This window comes from Ursus maritimus, unplaced genomic scaffold (genome assembly GCF_017311325.1).
Source record: "Ursus maritimus isolate PB19 unplaced genomic scaffold, ASM1731132v1 scaffold_46, whole genome shotgun sequence".
Lineage (NCBI taxonomy): Eukaryota > Metazoa > Chordata > Mammalia > Carnivora > Ursidae > Ursus > Ursus maritimus.
Window position 1 is genome coordinate 56,671 of NW_024426619.1, and position 22,148 is coordinate 78,818.

At 38.6% G+C, this 22,148-nt stretch overlaps 1 pseudogene; it reads right to left on the minus strand.

The window, feature by feature from the left end:
• Positions 1 to 17,099: 17,099 nt before the first annotated feature.
• Positions 17,100 to 17,719, minus strand: LOC103680923 (annotated as a pseudogene).
• Positions 17,720 to 22,148: the final 4,429 nt, after the last annotated feature.

Below are 22,148 nucleotides of genomic sequence, written 5' to 3' on the forward strand. Positions count from 1 at the left end.
TTTAAAATATTACTTTCTCAGGTTTAGTGACATAGGCACAATTCTTCAAAGCATCTTTATTTTTAACTTGGTTCCCTTTGCAGTTAAAAATTTGTTGCTGAAGAGGAGTAAGCTGCTTGTTCTGTCACCTTGAATAAACATTTAAGTGAAATTGGTATGAATGAATAAGGCTTATTTTTTTACTTTTTTAAAGATTTATTTATTTGAGAAACAGTGAAAGTGAGAGAGATCACAGAGAGAGAGGAAGCACAGACTCCCACTGACCAGGGAACCCAACACAGGGCTCGATCCCAGGACCCTGGGATCATGACTTGAGCTGAAGGCAGATGCTTAACCAACTGGAGCCACCCAGGTGCCCCTGAATGAATGAGGTTTAGACTAAAGACTACTGTTCTCTTTTAACTGAGATTTCAATTCTAACTAGAGTACACAGGCTTCAGTCCTCATTTGAAATTTATCATATGCAGGGAAAGCAAATTTCATGAAATGGTATTCTATATATATTTTGCCATGTAAAGTAAAAATAACTATGGTGTTATATCACTGAAAGCATTCTGGAGATTTGAATTGTATTAGTTGGAGATCTGTGCATAGACTAGTCATTCTCATTTTTCTATGTATTATCTCAGGCTTCTTGTGTCAGAGTTTCTCCTGGCTAATTTGACCTGTACATGTTTTCCACTCCCCTCCCCCACCGGACCTAATCCTTGATATTTTTCCTTCTGCAATGATCCTCTGTAAGTGACCTGGCCAGTTTGCCCTCCCTTGATTAAAAACCAACCATCTATGTAATATGAAGCCAGATTTTTCTCTCCCTAGCTATGAAGTCTCTTCTGCAACCTGGATTTATCTACCCAATTTCTTTCAATATCTCCATTTGATATCCCAATGGAACATGCCTATGATTAAACTCTTTGATTCTTCTCCCTCAAACTGGCTGATTCTTTTTCCTTCACCGCCATATCACAAATGGCACCACCATTCACCAGCTGCTCAGGCTATATACTTTGGTCACATCCTTTCCAATTCCTCTGTATACTCTACATCAACAAGGGCTCTGTTCAAAACATGTTCATGTTCAAAATATCTAGAATCTGAACAGTTTTTAGCATTCCTATCAGCTTTCACCCTGGTGCATGCTACCATGAAATTCTCATTTTGACTACTACAAAACCCTCTTAAATTGCCTGTTTCCCCATTTTTATATGCCTAGAGACTGTTACCCACATAGTAGCTAGATGACAGCGTTTTTAGAAAATTTGACCATATCAACTACTTGCTATCAATCTTAAATACACTTAAACGCCCAGTTCTTACACATAGCTAGGAAGCCAGTGAGGCCTTCCTCCATGTCCTCATTTCCTACCACTCTTCCCCCTGCTGGCCCACTCCAGCTGTGCTGATCCTTGACTATGCCAGGGGGTGGCCCATATCCGCCTGGAACATCCCTCTCTGTCCACCTGGCCATTCACGTGCTTTAATCTGTTACTTCATATTCAGATTTCTGGTAAAAATCAAACCACAGAGAGGCCTTCCCCTACTTTAGCCCATATCTTTGCTATTCTGTTTCCAGTCCCACTTGAGTTTTCTCAAAGTGCCTATAGCTACCTGGCATTGTATTATCTACTTAGTGTGTATTTTCTGTCTCAACAGTATGAATGTAAGAGGAAGACATTATTTTGCTTACCAATGTATTCCTAGAATCCAGGACACTCTCTGGTATTTTATAGGTGCTTATTAAATATTTACTGTCTCAATTAATGAACATGGCCCAATACTAACCAATTAGGAAAATACTTGCTTGTAGCCAGAGGAAAAAGTTTTTTAAAAAATGCAAAGACTGGAAACTCCACTTTGCTAAAAACAAAAGCAGGGCAACAGAGATTTTGCTTGTTACGGGATACACCATCAGTCCAAGGAAACAGGAGCCTGCTACCAAGACAACCCCATTTGACTCATTTCATCTTTCGTTATGTCTCTTTCATCCACGCTGCTTTTGCGCCATGAGCTTTCTCACTGCTGCTAGGCTATAATCTGCTCTAAGCCTGTGTGTGCTGGATGCGCACACTGCTTCTTGCTGTCTTTTTCTGTTTCTCATTGTCCATATCTTTATTTTTATTAAATGGCTTTTGTAATTGTTCTCATTTTTAAATAGGTAAGTGAACTGTTTTAGGTTATTCCCTCTTGAAGAAAATGTGTTTCAGTCCATAACTGACATTTTTCTCTATGTAAAGCTAGTCAGTGTCCTTTATAGAAAGTGTCCCTCTTACTGCCTGCGTTTTCTTCTGCCCCATAGTCAGGTCAGGAAATCTGCGCATGTGACTGAATAAGTAATACGGTTTAGAATGGAGTTGTCATTCCACAGTTTATTCTTGGCCCATGTGGTTTGTGGTGCAGCTGACATCTCAGTTTAAGTCAAATACTGTTATTTTTACTAGATATATTTATTAATATATTTATAAATAAACCACATATAACAACATTTATTTAGAACAGTTCTGATGTTGGAGACTCTCTATATAGTTGAGAGTGTAACCACTTCCATTAGGGAGGAAGCTATTTTAAATTACATTTTCATATGGAAAATACAACAAAGGGTTAGAGGAAAGTGAAAAGGACATTACCAAAACAATCTGAGCTGTACCTATCTGTGTTGTTGGAGGCTTATGAATCAATAGGAGGGCAGACATTATGTCGGTTTCTTTCTCCTGGAGTCAGCTTCCTTCTCCTTGTTCTTCATTTCAGCAGGGGAATGCCAAACCCAGTGGTGTTCCAATATAATGCTTTTCAGGTTTCTGACAGGGGATGAGTGTTGGAAGGTAGTATTATCAAGATAGCAATTATTTGAAGCCCATACAATGACTATATTGACCTTTTCAGATTACATGAAGTCATAAAGGGTGCCGTGGTCTCTCCTGATTTGGGAACAACTGATTACAGCCCTGCCTCTAAAGGAGGGTATGTAGCAAAACACATTCTGAATCATGATCTTTCTGTTCTTGAGAGTCCATCTCGGAGATGTGGTGACCAGAGCACTCTGTGTGTGCACTCAGGCCTTACTGCTGAGCTCCAGTCCCTTGTATACTTTTTTAAAATTATAATAATATTTTTTATTATGTTAGTCACCATACAGTACATCCCTGGTTTTTGATGTAAAGTTTGATGATTCATTAGTTGTGTATAACACCCAGTGCACCATGCACACGTGCCTCCTTACTACCCATCACCAGTCTATCCCATTCCCCACCCTTCCCCTCCAGAGCCCTCAGTTTGTTTCTCAGAGTTCAGTCTCTCATGCTTCATTTCCCCCTTCTGATTACCCCTTTCTTTATCCCTTTCTTCTATCGGATGTTTATTTCTTAATGTTCCATAGATGAGAGAAACCATACGATAATTGTCTTTCTCTGCTTGACTTATTTCACTTAGCATTATCTCTCCATGCAATAGTCCATGTTGCAGCAAATGTGAGAAATCATTCTTTGATAGCTGAGTAATATTCCATTGTATATGTGGACCACAACTTCTTAATCCATGTCATCCGTTGGAAGGGCACTCTCGGCTCCTTCCAGCGATTTAGTATGTGGACAATGCTGCTATGAACATTGGGGTGCATATGGCCCTTCCTCTTCATTACGCTGTATCTTTGGGGTAAATAATCCACTAATGCAAATACAGCTGGATCATAGGGTAACTTAATTTTAACTTTTAAGGGACCTCCACACTGTTTTCCAGAGTGACTGTACCAACTTTCATTCCCACCAACAATGTAGGAGGTCCCTTTCATCATCCTCTCCAACATTTGTTGTTTCCTGCCTTGTCGATTTTTGCCATTCTAACTGGCAATGGGTGGCATTTCAGTGTGTTTTGATTTGAATTTCCCTCATGGCTAATGATTTTGAATATTTCTTTCATGTGTCTGTTGACATTTGTATGTCTTCATTGGAAAAGTGTCTATTCATATCTTCTTCTGCCCATTTTTATGATTTGTTTATTGGTTTTTGTGTATTGAGTTTGAGAAGTTCTTTGTAGATCTTTTTTAATAAACGTGCTCAAGGTTGGCTTCTGACCTTCTTGATTACCTGACTTTTCCCAGTGGCCTCATCTAGGAATAACAATGAGAAAGTTTTGGCTAAGATCAAGAATGTATTTCTTCTAACTGAGGCCTAAATTGAAGTCCTACCTCTAGGGAAAAGGGAAAGATGGTGAAGCCTGGCTCTAAGCTGAAGAATAAGTTGGTCTTGGAGCGATCGTAGCATGTTAAAATAACCAGAAGCATCTGCTATTTATGCTATGCAGCTGTGTTTTCCCACAAAAGAGACAACATTGATGTTAGGAATGAAATTGTAACGAAAAAGCATTCCAAGCCAAAGGATATAGAGTCTGCAGTTATAGTAGAGAATTTTACAAAACCCTTCTAACGCTGTTCCATCTGTTTTTTCTTTCTCACAATTGAATACACTATATCCCCCCAAGCATGCTGTACAAGTAATCTGAGGATTTAGATCAGTACTAACTGTTCCATTATTACCTGACTATAAAGTGTTGGTCTACTTGTTTTGTGAATTTGTCCTTTTCATTTTACTTCAGCCTGGGTAAAGTAAATTAAACATTTATATCCACATTATAATTACTACAACTAATATTGTGACTTTAGACTGTATAATGGAGGTAATGCTCTAATACTGTTTGACCTCACAGACATCAGATAAAGAGTCCTTCTAGCATTCATGGATCCCAGCAATTTAAGAAGCAAATGGGACCAAATGACAGTGATTTTGGGGAAAGCAATTTAGAAAGGCTTGAAAGTATGAAAAATGGGTAAGCAGTGGAAGGAACTTGCATATTTAAACTGGAAGACAGAAGACTCTATCAGAAAAAAGGGAAGGTGATCATTTAACAGAACAATTCGATTTGTCATTTGTCTCAAAGTACAGAATTAAAAATAACAGTTAAAAGTTATAGGGAGATTATATTATAATTCAATATGGAAATAGCTTTAACAGAAACCTGTCTATTCTTGTACTACTGAAAGACTACTTCCATCATGGGTTTTGCATCAGATGTAGGCTGGGAAAGTGGTAGAAGGATTTAAAGCAAGCATCAGAAGCAATTCTTTTTCAATCCGATGCAAACTCCATGATATGCATTTAAGGTATGTCAAGGAAAAGATCACAACTTACTCAGGTAACCTCAATGACATAAAAAAAAGTGTAATGGGAAATACTAGTTAGTGAGAACTTGAGGTTTTCATTAAACACTGATAAATATGAATAGTATTTTCTAAAGGTCATAAGCTGACAATAGACAAAGGTGTAAGGAATTCTAGACTAGCCAGGTAAAGTAAGATCCCAGAGTTATGTCAGGGACTACAAATAGTCCAAATCTCATTAATGATGAAATTTTATTTTCTTCCTGAAAAATGTGTGTAGATTCTCTTGCTCTCTGAGCCAAAATTTGAATTGCTCTTTAGTTTGGCCAAAGGCAGTTCTGTAAGAATTGTGTAGGGGGCTTCTGGGGATTTTGAGGAAAAAGATAGGACCATGAGGTGGCAGTAGCACACACAACTTTTATTTGGGGACACTGCTTTGAACATTTGCTTGTGGAAATCCTCACCTCTCATGAGATCTGTCAGAGGCTATAGGCTTATAGACCAGTACTCAAAGGAGGAGGACTAAGGGCTAACTAACCCCGGAGAAATATGGGGATCAGAGAGTAAGCTTACTTGACTAGGTGCTGTTAGCCTGGAAAGGGGAGGACTCTATCTCAGAAAGTTCCAAAGGGCAGCAATAACTTGGGGTGTTTATCTACCTATGGCTGGCAGAATTTATCTTTTTTAATAATAATTTTTCATTATGTTATGTTAGTCACCATACAATATATCCTTGGCAGAATTTATCTTATCCATGGTTAGAAGATACTGGGCACAGTTTCCTGGGATATGCAAGTAGGCAGGCTCTAGGTGGCTAAAAATCTATTTATTTGGGCTATATATAGAATAATTAGATATGTAAAAATTTTGGCACCTGTGGAGACTTTGATATACCAGATTCAACTACTGAAGAAGTAAACAATCTAGGGGCCAATATCAGAAGCCATCACTGGCTCATTTATATAACAAATGGGCTTTGAAATAGATTGTATGGCTTTTTACTTTATTCTCTGTGTTTATCCAGACTTCAAAATTCATGTTTTCTACATGCTTTCATGTATACATGTACACACATATATGTATATGTATACACACATACATCCACGTCTTCTTTATCCATTCATCATGGATGGACACTGGGTTCCTTCCATATCTTGGTTATTATAAAAATGCCGCAATTAACATAGGCATGCATATATCTTTTGAATTAGTATTTTTGTTTTCTTTGGTAGTAGAATTACTGGATCATATGATAATTCTATCCTTCATTTTGAGGGACCTCTACAGTGTTTTCCACAATGGTACCAATTTACATCTTACCAACAGTGCACAAGTGTTCTTTTTTTCCCACATCCTCACTAATGCTTATTTCTTATTTTTTGATGCTAGTCATTCTAACAGGTGTAAGGTAACATCTTATTGTGGTTTTGATTTGCATTTTCCTGATGATTAGTGATGTTGAGCATCTTTTCATATGTCTGTTGGTCATCTATGTGTATTTCTTTGGAAAAATGTCTATTCAGTCTTCTGCCCATTTTTAAATCAGATTGTGTGGGTTTGTTTTTTTTGTGTGTGTTGAATTATGTAAGTTCTTTATATATTTTGGACATTAACACTCTTATCAGGTATATCATTTGCAAATATCTTTTCCCATTCAGTAGTTTGCCTGTTTGATTTGTGGTTGATTTTCTGTGCATAAGCTTTTATTTTGATGTAATCCCAATAGTTTCCTTTGCTTTTGTTTCATCTTGCCTAAGGAGACCTATCCAGAAAACGTCTAAAGCTGATGTCAAAGAAACTACTGCCTATATTTTCTTCTCAGTCTTATGGTTTTAGGTCTCACATCTAGGTTTTTAATCCATTTTGAGTTTAGTTTTATGTATGGTATAAGAAAGTGTTTCATTCATTCTTTCCACGTAGCTGTCCAATTTTCTCAGCATCATTATTGAGGAGACTGTCTTTTCCTATTGTATATTCTTGCCTCATAGATGAATTGACATATAATCATGAGTTTTTTCTGGGCTCTCTATTCTGTTCCATTGATCTAAGTGCCTATTTTTGTGGCAGTACCATATTTTGATTACTAATACCTTGTACTATATCTTGAAATCTGGAATTAGGATGCTCTAGCTTGTTTTTCTTTTTAAGATTGCTTTGGCTAGGAACTTAAAATTTAATGCAAATTTTCTGGGACTCTGTTTTTTTTTTCTTAGAAAAAATATTGGAAATAGATCACATGTGTATTTTTAATGTGTTTGGCACACACTTGCCTATTTTAACTTTGTAGCAAGGTAAATTGTCATTGGTTAGAGATAACTGAAGACAGTACTGGTTTGTGATTCAGAGGAACTTGGGCCAAACTTTATATGATATACTAGCTGTGCCGGGGTGGTAAATCCTTAACATTTATTGTGCTTACATTCCCCATGTAATATTTCAGAGCCTCATGAGTTAGGGAGATTTTTGAGTTTTTGGACCTTTAATGAATTGCAAACATGGCATCAATCTAGTTTCAGAGAACTGACAAAGTCTCATCAATTTTTGCCCCATTCTGCTAGAATAAAGTAGATTCTTTTTAAATCAAACAAGTAAAAACATCACTTTCAGCAGGCAGGATAAATTCATTATGAAAATGCAGATGTCATTCTAGAAAATATTTTTGTGTATTCTTTTTTAAAGGATGCTTTGCGGGTGCCTGGGTGGTTCAGTGGGTTGCGCCTGCCTTCAGCTCAGGTCATTATCCCAGAGTCCTGGGATCACGGCCCACGTAGGCTCCCTGCTCAGCGGGAATCTGCTTCTCTGCCTCTCCTCTGGCTCATGCTCACTCACTCTCTCAAATAAATAAACAAAATCTTAAAAATAAATAAAGGATGCCTAGTGTTGAAAGGACCAGTAGGTATCAGAACTGTTTTCTGAATACATACCTTGTTTCCGAGTGCTTATTTTTAAATTCAATAAACATATAGTACATCATTAGTTTTTGATGTAGTGTCTTAATGATTCATTGGTTGCATATAAAACACAGTGCTCATCACATCACATCCCTCCTTAATGCCCGCACCCAGTTATCCCATCCCCCACACCTCCCTTTCTGCAACCCTCAGTTTGTTTCCAGAGCAAGAGTCTCATATGGTTTGTCTCCTCTTTATTTTCTTCCCATTTAGTATTCCTCCCTTCCTCTATTGTCCTCTGCACTATTTCTATAACATTCATGAGTGAAACATCTGATAATTACCTTCTCTATTTCATTTAACATAATACCCTCCAATTCCATCCATGTCAAGTAAATGGTAGGTATTCATCCTTTCTGATGGCTGAATAATATTCCATTGTATATACGAACCACATCTTCTTTATCATTCATCTGTTGAAGGACATCTGCTTCTTCCACAGTTTGGCTGTAGTGGACACTGCTGATATGAACATTGGGGTACTGGTGTCCTTTCTTTCACTACATCCATATATTTGGGTAAATATCCAGTAGTGAATTGCAGGGCCACAGAATAGCTCTATTTTTAATCTTTTGAGGAACCTCCATACTGTTTTCCAGAGTGGCTGTACCAGCTTGCATTCCCATCAACAGTGCAAGAGGGTTCCCTTTTCTCGCATCCTCACCAACATTTGTTGTTCCCTGTCTTGTTAATTTTAGCCATTCTAACTGGTAGAGGTGGTATCTCAGTGTGGTCTCATTAGGTATACCCTAATCACACTACAAGTGATGTGGAGCATTTTTTCATGTGTCTGTTGGCTCATTTCGTATGACTTCTTAGAGAAGTGTCTGTTCATGGCTTCTGCCCATTTCTTGACTGGATTATTTGTTTTTGGGTGTTGGGTCGAGAAGTTCTTTATAGATCTTTGATACCAGCCCTTTATCTGTTATGTTATTTGCAAATATATTCTCCATTCCATGGGTTGTCTTTTAGTTTTGTTGACTCTTTCTTCTGCTTGCAGCTTTTTATCTTGATGGGTCCCCAAAGCTCATTTTGCTTTTGATTCTCTTGCCTTTAGAGATGTGTCTTGAAAGAAGTTCTGTGGCCGAGGTCTAAGAGAGTAACTGCCTGTGTTCTCCTCTATGATTTTGATGGATTCTCTCTCACATTTAGGTCCTCTCATCCATTTTGAGTTTATCTTTGTATATGGTGTGAGAATGGTCCAGTTTCATTCTTCTGCACGTAGCTGTCCAGTTTTCCCAGCACCATTTATTGAAGAGACAGTCTTTTTCCACTGGATATTCTTACCTGCTTTGTCAAAGATTAGTTGACCAGAGTTGAGGGTCCATTTCTGGGGTCTCTATTCTTCCATTGATCTATATTCTGTTTTTATGCTAGTACCATGTTGTCTTGATGATCACAGCCTTGTAATATAGTCAAGGTCGGGCATTATGATGCCCCAGCTTGGTATTTCTTTTTCAACATTCCCCTGACTGTTCAGGGTCTTTTCTGGTTCCATACAAATTTTAGGATTGTTCTCTCCAGATCTGTGAAAAATGTCATGGTATTGGTAGGATTGCAATGAAAGTGTCAATTGCTCTGGGTAGCATAGATACTAATATTTATTCTTCCAAGAATACCTAAAGGACCTGGGAAGGAACAGCAAATAAAGCCTAAACAAAGCAAGAGAAGAGAAATAATAAGGATTAGAGCAGAAATTAATGAAACAGAAACCAGAACAGTAGAACAGATCAACAAAACTAGAAGCTTGCTCTTTGAATTTGTAAGATCACTAAAACTCTGACCAGACTTATCCAAAAGAAGAGAGAGGACCCAAATTAATAAAATCGTGAATGAAGGGGAAGATCATGACCAACACCAAGGAAATACAGAGAATTTTAAGAATGTATTATGAGGATTGAGTTAAGATGGCAGAGGAGTAAGCGTCCCCTTTTCAGCTGGTCCCTGAATCGAGCTGGATAGGTACCAGACCATCCTAAACATCCATTGAATCAGCCTGAGATGCAGTGGAAGATACATCTGGATCTCTACAAATGAACATCTCCAGCAATGAGTATTGAGGTACGAAGCGGGAGCGTGAATACACACACAGATATTGAAGATAAATGGGAGGGGGGAGGGAGATCTGACTGGCGCCGGCAAGCGGAGCCACCTGCACTGGGAGGCGGGCGGACTCTCCTGACCGGCAACGGAGAGAGCAGACTGAGACCATGAGCTGGGGAGTGCCTGCGACTGCGTGAAAACCAGAGCTCTGGAGTGCACAGGAACCTCACTGAAACAGAGCTCAGAGCCACGGGCATGCAGGGGCAGCTGGCGGCTGGTGGCTGGTGGTGTTAGAAACACAAAGGACAGAGACGTGCCGGCCCCTGGAAGTGAGGGTGTGAGACCCGGCTGTGGGGCACACATCCCAGGACACTGCAGGGTTGAGCAGCACCAACAGAAACAGAGTTAAAGTGACCAGAACACCAGTGGAGAGAGGTCTGCAATCCCTCTGTTCTGAGACGAGGCTGAGATTGGCCACTGCTGCTCTGACTCTCAGAAGAGGCACAGCAAACCACCAGGAAAGCCTCCAGAGGACAAAGCCTGAAATACCAGCTCACAGTATGCCATCCCCATCCCTCCAGGGGACACAGAGACCCTACCCAAACAGGGTTGCCTGAGTATCGGGCGGCAGGTGCCTCTTCCAGAAGGCATGCTGAAAAATCAGAAGCCCACATCCCTAAGGTCCCTATAAAACAATGTGCATTGCCTGGGTCCTGGGCAATAATTTGGGCTCTGACAACCCGCAACCTCTCCTCATCAGAATGATGAGAAGGAGAAATCCCCCAGCAAAGAAAAAGACAATGAGTCTGGGCCTCTGCCACAGAACTGATGGATATGGATATAACCAAATTATCAGAAATGGAATTCAGAGTAACAATGGTCAAGATGATGAGACTTGAAAAAGTATTAACGAAAATATTAATGAGAATATAGAATTCTAAGGGTGGAAATGAGAGCAAATCTGGCAGAAATTAAAAATTTATGAGCCAAATGCAGTCAAAACTAGAGGTTCTGATGGCCAGGTGAATGAGGCAGAAGAATGTATCGGTGAATTAGAGGATGGGTAAGTAGAAGAGAAAGCTAAAATAGAAACTTGGCTCAAAAACTAATCTCAAGAATGTAGGTTACGGAGATTACTGACTCAATGAAACTGCTTCCAATGTCGAATCATCGCATCCCCAAGGGGTGGAGAAAACAGAGGTCTAGAAGAGATATTTGAACAAATTGTAGCTGAAAACTTCCCTAATCTAGCAAAAGAAACACGCCGTGTCCAAGAGGCAAAGAGGACCCTCCCAAGCTCAACCACGACAAACCTATGCCACGTCACATCATAGTGCAATTGCAAATATTAGATCCAAGGATACAGTATTGAAAGCAGCCAAGGCAAGGAATTTCTCACGTACCAAGGCACAGTTACAGAATTACATCAGACCTGTCTACACAGACCTGGAATAGAGAAAGGGTTGGGGGGCATTTTTAAAGCTCTTTCAGAGAAAATATGCAGCCAGGATCTCTTTATCCAGCAAGGCTGTCATTCAGAATTGATGGAGAAATAAAGACCTTCCAGAATCGAGTCAATCATCAATTTCATAAACCACGAAACCAGCCCTACAGGAGATATTAAGGGGGGTTCTATAAAAGTAAAAAGGCCCCAAGAGTGATCACAAACAGAAAGTCACAATCTATAGAAACAAAGACTTTACTCTCAACATGACATCATTAAAATCATACTCTCAATAATGGGTCTCAATGTAAATGACCTAAATGCTCCCATAAATGCCACAGGGTTGAGATTGGAAAAAGACATGACCCAGCCATTTGCTGCACAGAGTATTATTTAAACCAAAGATACATCCAGCTGAAGTAAAGGATGGAAACCATTACCAATGGACCTCAAAAGAACGCTGGGGTAGCAAATCTATATCGGACAGATTGGATTGTAAACTAAGACCATAGTTAGAGGTACAGAAGGGCACTCTATTCTTAAAGGATGCATCCAACAAGTGGATATGACAATTATAGATATATATGCTCAACAGGAGCAGCAAGATACACAAGCAACTCTTAACCAGAATAAAGAGACATATAGATAAAAATACATTAATAGTAGGGGACCTCATCACTCCACTATCAGCAATAGACAGATCCCAAGTAGAAAATCAACAAAGGGGTGCCTGGGTGGCTCAGTCGTGTCTGCCTCAGCCCAGGGCATGATCCCGAAGTCATGGGATCGAGCCCCGCATCAGACTCCCTGCTCCGATGGGAGCCTGCTTCTTCCTCTCCCACTCCCCTGCTTGTGTTCCCTCTCTCACTGGCTGTCTGTCAAATAAATAAAATCTTAAAAAAAATCAACAAAGAAACAAGAGCTTTGAATGCCATACTAGATGAGTTGGACCTCATAGATATATATAGAACACTACACCCAGAACCAAAGAATACTCATTCTAATCTAATGCCCATGGAACATTCTCAAGAATAGATGACGTTCTGGGTCACAAAAAGAGGCTCCTACCGACACCAAAAAGACCGAGTTATTCCCTACATATTCTCAGACCACAACGCTTGAAATTGGAACTCAATCACAAGGAAAAATTTGGAAGAAACTCCAACACTTGGAGACTAAGAACCATCCTGCTCAAGAATGATTCGATAAACCAGGAAATAAAAATCAATTTAAACACTTTATGGAGATCAATGAGAATGAAAACACAATGTTCCAAAACCTATGGGGCACTGCAAAGGCAGTCCTAAGGGGAAAATACATAGCCATCCAAGCCTCACTCAAAAGAATATAAAATTGAAAATGTACTTTTTATATTCTCACCTCATGAAGCTGGAACAGCAACAGAGGAACAGGCCTAATCCACACACAAGAAAGCAGTTGATCAAGATTAGAGCAGAAATCAATGAATGAGAAACTAGGAGCACAGTAGAGCAGATCAACAGAACTAGAAGCTGGTCTTTGAAAGAATAAATAAAATTGGAAACCACTGGCAAGACTTATTCGAAAGAATAGAGAAAGGACCCAAATTAATAAAATCATTAATGAAAAGGAGAGGTCACAACCATCTCCAATGAAATTGGAAGGATTATTAGAAACTTTTATCAACAGCTTTATGCCAGTAAGTTAAAACAACCTGGAAAGATGGAGGCCTTCCTGGAAACCTATAAACTACCAAGACTGAAACAGGAAGAAATTTATTTTTTAAAAGGCCAATTAATTATGAAGAGTTTGAAATAGTGATTAAAAACCTTCCAAAAACAAAATGCCAGGGCCTGATGGATTTCCAGAATTCTACCAAACATTCAAAGAAAAATAATACGTATTCTCCTAAAGCTGTTTCAAAAATAGAAACAGAAGGAAAGCTACCAAACTCATTCTATGAGGCCAATATTACCTTGATCCCCAAACCAGGCAAAGACCCTCAAAAGGAGAATTACAGACCAATTTCCTAATGAATATGGACGCCAAAATCCTCAACAAGATCCTGGCTAATAGAATCCAAACAGTACATTAAAGGATTATCCACTATGACCAAGTGGGATTCATCCCTGGATGCAAGGTGGTTCAACATTCACAAATCTATCAGTGTGATAGATTTATGAACAAGAAAAAGCCAAAAATCATATGGTCCTCTCAATAGATGCAGAAAAGCATTTGACAAAAACAGCATCCTTTCCTGATTAAAACCTTCAGAGTGTAGGGATAAAGGGTACATTCCTCAATCACAGAAACCATCTATGAAAACCTACAGCAAATATCATTCTCAATGGGAAAACTGGAAGCCTTTCCTTAAGATCAGGAACACAACAAGGATGCCCACTCTGCCATTATTTTCAACATAGTACTAGAAGTCCTTGCAACAGCAATCAAACAACAAAAAGGGATACAAAGTATCCAAATTGTCAAAGAAGAAGTCAAACTGTCTCTCTGCAGATGACATGATACTCTATATGGAAAACCCAAAAGAATCCACTCCCAAACTACTGAAGTTATAGAGCAATTCAGTAATGTGGAGGGATACAAAATCAATGCTCAGAAATCAGTTGCATTTCTATACATGAACAATGAGACTGAAGAAAGAGAAATTAGAGAATCCATCCCATTTACAATAGCACCAAAATCATACATTACCTTGGAATTAACTTAACCAGAGATGTAAAGGACCTATATTCTAGAAACTACAAATCACTCTTGAAAGACATTGAAGAAGACACAAAAACATGGAAAAATATTCCATGCTCCAATCGGAAGAATTAACATAGTTAAAATGTCCATGCTACCCAGAGCAATCTACACTTTTAGTGCTATCCCTATCAAAACCAATGACATTTTTCAAGGAACTGGAACAAATAGTCCTTAAATTTGTATGGAACCAGAAAAAGCCATGAATCGCCAAGGAATTGTTGGAAAGGAAAAACAAAGCTGGTGGCATCACAATGCCGGATTTCAAGCTGTACTACAAATCTGTGATCACAAAGACAGCATGGTACTGACACAAAAACAGACACATAGACCAATGGAACAGAAGAGAGAACCCAGAAATGGACTCTCGGCTCTTTGGGCAAGTAATTTCCTCCTTCGATAAAGGAGGAAAAGGCATCCAGTGGAAAAAAGACAGTCTCTTCAATAAATGGTGCTGGGAAAATTGGTCAGCTACATGAAATAGAATGAAACTTGACCACTTTCTCACACCATACACAAAGATAAACTCTAAATGGATGAAAGACCTCGATGTGAGACAGGAATCCATCAAAATTCTAGAGGAGAACATAGGCAGCAACCTCTACGACATCGGCCACAGCAACCTTTTTCATGACACATCTCCAAAGGCAAGAGAAACAAAAGATAAAATGAACTTGTGGGACTTCATCAAATCAAAAGCTTCTGCACAGCCAAGGAAACAGTCAAAAACAAGAGGCAGCCCATGGAATGGGAGAATATATCTGTAAATGATGCTACAGATAAAAGACTGGTATCCAAGATCTACAAAGAACTTCTCAAACTTAATACACGAGAAACAAATAAACAAATCATAAAATGGGCAGGAGATATGAACAGACACTTTTCCAATGAAGACATACAAATGTCTAACATACACATGAAAAAATGTTCAAGATCATTAGCCATCAGGGAATGTCAAATCAAAACCACACTAAGATACCACCTTACGCCAGTTAGAATGGCAACAATTGACAAGGCAAGAAACAACAGTTGTTGGAGAGGATGTGGAGAAAGGGGATCACTCCTACATTTTTGGTGGGAATGCAAGTTGGTACAGTCACTCTGGAAAACAGTGTGGAGGTCCCTTAAAAAGTTAAAAATAGAGCTACCCTATGATCCAGCCATTGCACTAGTGGGTATTTACCCCAAAGATACAGACGTAGTGAAGAGAAGGGCCATATGCACCCCAATGTTCATAGCAGCATTGTCCACAATAGCTAAATCATGGAAGGAGCTGAGATGCCCTTCAACAGATGACTGGATTAAGAAGATGTGGTCCATATATACAATGGAATATTACTCAGCTATCAAAAAGAGCAATTCCTCAACATTTGCTGCAACATGGACGGCACTGGAGGAGATAATGCTCAGTGAAATAAGTCAAGCAGAGAAAGACAATTATCATATGGTTTCTCTCATCTATGGAACATAAGAACTAGGAAGATCAGTAGGAGAAGAAAGGGATAAACATACACTCTTAGTTGATCCTTAACCACGTGATCTATGCTATATATGTGGGATAATGTATTCTTATCCTTATTTTACTTAAGAAGCAATGGAATGTCAAAAAGTTAGGTGACTTGCTAGATATCACTAGTAAAAGTGGTAGAGTTGGGACTACAGCCCAGGTTTCCTGCCTCCCTGAATGGTGGTCTTTCCACTACAGAAGTCCTGATGTAGGACTAAGGAAACATTTCAAGTGAAGTTTTACTGCTGAGTTTATGTCAAGTTTATGAAGAGAGCCTCAAAATTTAGTTCAGGTAAAATATAAAGGAGGTGGAAAAAGTGAACTGGAGAATGAAACAGAGGAAAAAACAGTAAAACAAAATATGAAATATTGATACTTTTGTCTTCAGAATATAGTGATGGAGGTAGGAGGTTCCATTAACCCCTTCTCACTGCTTTCTTTTTCCTTTCCCATGGTAAGGCCTCCAGTTCCTTATTATGAGATGACCAGCCACCATATGTCCCCCTTCTAGGTCCCAGGAAAGATAGAGGCAAAAGGCCAGACTGGCAGAGAGAGATGGCAGCTAACAATAGTGAGAGCATCATCCTCCTGACAGAGTTGGTGCTTATTCAGTACCTCATGCCTTTGGCCACAGGAAGATTTGGTATTAAAAGATACAGACTTTTCTGTCTTGCACTTGAGTTCACCATGAAGATAACATGCTGGGGTGATCACATAAATGCTGGCTTTGGAAGCACTAAAGCTCCCTTTCCTTGACTACCAGATTTGTGTGTGCTTCAGAGTTCAGTGTTTTCAGAAGAGGACTGAGGAGAAGAGCCAAGGGCTGCATTGTCCAGATGATTTGACCTTGCAAAACTATCACCCTCGTTGTGAATGTCGCTCAACATACTTGATGCTGAGCCATTCTATTTCTCTGTACATTCCCTTGCATCTTATGTTTTATTTATTTATTTCTATAAATGAAAGGTAACTTTATTACTGAAGAAAAAAATGTACACAAGAAAATCTAGATTCTTTTTCCTCTTGCACTACTTTTTATAGTGAAGTTCCAGATATGAACTTTGAGGGTATTTACAAGGGTAAATTTTTCCTAGCACATGACCATTTACTGTGTGGTGGGCGTTTTTTCATAGAAATCATATACAGAAGTGGACTATATTCCTACAGTTTACAAGAAGCTTAGAACATTGTATTAACAGAAGACAGTATTTTACTGTAAAAGGTATTAAATGTGATATGATCTTGTGGCTTATAAATGTTTAATTACTTGAATTGAACCGGGGAAGGAAAAAAACAGCAAGACAGGCCTGGCTTTAAGATTTTTTTGTATTCGATTCCTTTTACTATTGCATCATCTCCAGGTAGCTGAAACACATAAATGACAACCATAGAGGCCTGGCTATCCACTGACACAAATGTAGGAATAATGTTTGTTGCTAAGGCATTATATGCTTCAGTGGCAGAACCTGGGTTAATGTAAAATTGTTTTTCATGCTCAAATGCTTCAAATTTGTGTGTGTGTCCTGAGATAAGACTGTCCGCATCAAACTGTCCCTGCAGCAGGGCTAAGCTGGCCATGTCTCCCATGCAATAACTTGATGCCTACGGATCAAACCAATTTTGAACTGCCCAGCAGTCACAACTTTCTGTTCTGGATAATTCAGATTCTCGTCAAAGACTACTCTCACAATGTGAACATCACTGGCCAGAGTCTTGAGATTGTCATAGCTCTCTTTGGAGCAAAGTTTTCCAGTACAGAGAATGTGCTGAATCTTTCCTGGCACGAGGAGTTTTTTAAATTTAGTCAGCAAACTGTTTCACTGGTGTGGGATGTGCAGGTAGGTCTCCATACCAACACTGACTGGAGAGAGAGCAATCTTCATCTTTAGAGGGGGATCCCTTCAGATATGGATTGAAGTACATAGTTGATGTGGTGATGTGGGAAGCATCCTGTCCCTGGGCTCTGCTCAGTCACCACAACCACTGCTGCCTTCTTCCAGGCTCCTCAGCAACCCCTTTGCATTTTAGAAAGGTTGTTTCTTGTGCTCACACTGCAGTCTCTGACTTTGTCAAATAGGATGTCCTGTTATTCTTGATATTCCTTTTCTATTCTAGTATCTAGAAGATTTCAAAGCCTGAAATAGATCTCAGACCAAGGAGACACAATGTCACTGGGGCAGAAATCCTAGGAATACAGAACAAATCTGGACTGTGGAGCGAGTACCCTTTGTCCTTAGGAAATTTGTTTTGATGGAATTACCTGAGCCATCACTCAGATTGTCCACAAATGACAGTTCTTCGTTTGGCCAGTTAAATTGTGGCAAGCTTATACCCAGTGTTTCCCTTAATCTCTGCCTAGCCCCTGCCTAGCTTGAGGCCTCTGACTTCCCCTAGAGAGGGTCAGCATCTCTATGTAGGGGAGATTCTCTGTTTTTGCTTCTTTCCTTATCAGTTTCCACTACGTCCACAAAACTTATCTGGTACAGGGTTAGCGGTTAGTTTACTTTTGAGCCGAGGAAATGAAGCTCAGTGGAGACAGAGTTGAAATTTCTCAGAGCAGAGGAAATGAAGCTCAGTGGAGACAGAGTTGAAATTTCTCAGAGCAGAGGAAATGAAGCTCAGTGGAGACAGAGTTGAAATGAAGCTCAGTGGAGACAGAGTTGAAATTTCTGCAACAAGGATATAAAAGCCTTTCGTCTGTGATTCTTTCCTCCACAATGGCCTATGCCCTCTCTCACACATAGGTGTGACAGCCAGGGCAAAGAGGAGAATGCTTTGCTAACTTTGTAACTTCTCCCAAATCTGCATGATTTTTACTCTCTTTTACTTCTTATCAACTTTTTCTACTTCATAATTTCCTCTTTTCTAGTCTGGTTTGGGGATTTCAGTTCTTGCTACTTTTGTATCATATCCTTCTGCCACTTGAAAAAAGAAGACCCTTCTCCATTTCCCAGGAGAGTTTTCTTTCTTCCTTGCAATAAGAACAACACACTAGCTCCACCATTTCCATGTCTTCCCTCTCCATCTTCCTGGTAGTCTTAATATTAAGCTTCTTTGTGGCAGGAAGATTGAAACAGAGCCCATAATCTTACCAGAGGGAATTTGACCTTCAAACCAAGGTTGGGAGTATAGAAGAGAAAGAAGAAGAAAGAGAATGATAGATTTCTAACCTAATGGTAAGGTCGTCTTTTCCAGAGGATATGAGCCATTAACAAACTTCAGGGAAGGAAATCATGAAATCTGAGCCAGGACTGAGTTTGGGTAATTTAGTATTCCAAAGATAGAAAGGTTCCCCACACTCTGATTCATATCATGCTTGACTTGATTCAAACTTTTTTTGAAATGCTTTCACCTGTTTTTGGAGTAGCAATTACATAAATTTGATTATGATGATATTAAAATATTTTTTCATCATCCCAATCATTCATTTTTCTTAAGTATGGACAAGTTATCATTTCTTGCTTGCTTTTTAAATCTTTAAACTAAGGCTAATCATAATACCTTCCTCACAGAATGGCTGTGATAATCAAAATAAAATCTTATATATAGTATTATGAAATTGATTTTGGTTAATACTAGTATTTTTTATTTGGAAAGCTCTTTATCACTTACAAAACACTTTGACATAGTCTCTCAATTCATCTTCACAAATTCTGTGACAGAGTTTGGGTAAACATTCTCATACTCATTTCGTAGATGAGACTCAATGAAACCAAGTATGTTGTCCAAAGTCACATGAGTAAGTGAAGGAACCAGTTCTGTTGACTTTAATATCGGCAAGAATTCTGTGCCAATACCTTCTCTCCTGGAAACTATGGCTATGTTCTATGTAGCTACCCTCAGAACTGCATGGCAATGCAGGCCAAAGGGCTGGACGTATCTAATAAGTGAACACCGTAGAGGAGGTATGCATGTAGGAGGAATGCTTATAGGAATTTCTTTTCAATTAAGATAATAAGGGGTGCCTAGGTGGCTCAGTCATTTAAGCATCTGCCTTTGGCTCAGGTCATGATCCCAGGACCCTGGGATTGAGCCCTGCATTGGGGAGTTTGCTCCATGGGGAGTTTGCTTCTCCCTCTGCCTGCTGTTCTTCCTGCTTGTGTGCTCTCTCTCTCTCTCTCTCTCACTCTCTCTCTGTCAAATAAATAAATAAATAAATAAAAACTTAAAAAATTAAGACAATGACTACATACATCACATGAAGATTTATGTAATAAATATTTGAAACTCAAGATCTATCCAGGAATCCAGAATTGTTGTATATATTAGACTTAGATTCAGTTGTGTATAACAGAAACCCAAGTAACAACAGCTTATACAAGGTAAAGATTTGGGGTTTTTTTTCCCCTCACATATACACTTCTAGAGATAGATAACCCATGGCAGTCCAGAGGTAAGTAGTTCCAAGATACCACCAGGGACTCAAGCTCTCCTGGCTCTTGATAAATCCTTCTTAGTATATCTTTTCATCCTCGAAGTCACCTTATCATCCTAAGATAACAGCTGGAGCTGCAGACAGCAGGGTAGAGGCCAGTCTATATTCCACTTACATTTTTGATTGAACAGAAGTGTGCCACACAATTACTCCTATATAAAGGAGGCTACATTTGATTTTTCAAACTGGGTATATTGCCACCAGAATAGAAGGGTATTAAGGAGGGCACATATTGCATGGTGCACTGGGTATTATATGTAAATAATGAATCATGGAACATTGCATCAAAAACGGGATGTACTGTATGGTGACTAATATAACAAAAAAAATTATATATAAAAAAGAATTGAGATTGTATTAAGCAGGAAGATAAGAAAAATGGATAGTAAATATGCAAGTAACACATTCTGCCATGCATGTATTGAGCATAAAATAAGAAAATGAATACAGTGATGGAAACCAAGAGCTAGGTCCTTTTCTCAATGATATCACTTTAGGAGGCCGATAGTCAAGCAAATATTTATATCCAAATAAACAGCAAGACAGACTGATTTAGTGGCTAGAAAATCCTTAAAAGACAAAAACAAAGAAGAAGAACAACAACAACAAAAATGAAGCACTACAAAGCCTAGGATTTTAGTCAAAACTCATGAATGTGTATGGAAAAATTAAACACACATTTGTTTCCCAAACTTCAACAAAGCACCTCATGTGTTGCTTAGGAAAAATGAATGATTGGGATGATGAAAAAATATTTTAATATCTTCATAATCAAATTTATGTAATTATTACTCTAAAAACAGGCCAAAAAAATTCAAAAAGAGTTTCAGTCAAGTCAAGCATGATATGAATCGGCCTATGTCCATTTTAAAAATCACAAGTGCAGTCTTATCTTTTGAACTGAGTAATCCATTTCTCTCAGGAAACTGTTCTAAGATAAAAACCTTGGAGGGAGAATTGATACATACATATAGTAGTTGTACATCCTGGATTTTCCGGGAGCAGTTTTAGGTTAGATGATGAGTCCTAACCTAGTTTGCAAACATCATCATGACAAATCTTTATGAAGATTTAATTGAGATATTAATTTTTGCAATAAAAGAATGGAAGTAACCGTACTGCATAACAAAAGGATTGGTGTGGCTGGAAGGAGGGTCTGAATCCCTGGATAATAATTCTAAGTGATCGTTATTGTGTAGTGGTGCATGCATTTTTCTCCTAATCCCCTTTCTGGAAATTACCTTTCTTATATCCTGCAAAAGTCAAGCTACTTGGAAGGACAATCCTCCTTCTAGGAAAATATTGATCTCACCACATGAAAATTTACAATCCATACATATTAGTTGAATGGAATATTAAAAGTTCCTAAAAAACAATGTTTAAAATACTTGATAATAATATAGGAACAACTTTGATATATTAAATAAAACATACGTATAAATGAAAATGTAAAGTGTATTGTATCACTGTAAAGTGATTGATTTCTGGATGCTTTTCGTCCTTAAAATTTTTCCTTACTGTTATTTTAATACTGTGGCAGCAACAAATAACAATGAACTGTCACTTATTTTTTTGAACTGAAGTAATTTATTACAAAGTAGATCATTTCCCTCTGCATTTTTTAGAAGGAGATATTCTAAAACCCAAAGGAGATTATCTAAAACCCAATTAATTGACCAATTAGGCTTTTGGTGAAACTTTACTTAGTAAAAATATTAACACTCAGAAAACTGTATTTCTGAATATTTTGATTGATGTTGTTAGAATTAGAATCTGCCCCTTAAGGAGCTTAGAAAGATGTAATGTATAAGGAAAACCAACAACATATGTCTGAATATCATTAGGCTAGCACAGCATTATGGTCCTGTAGAAATTTT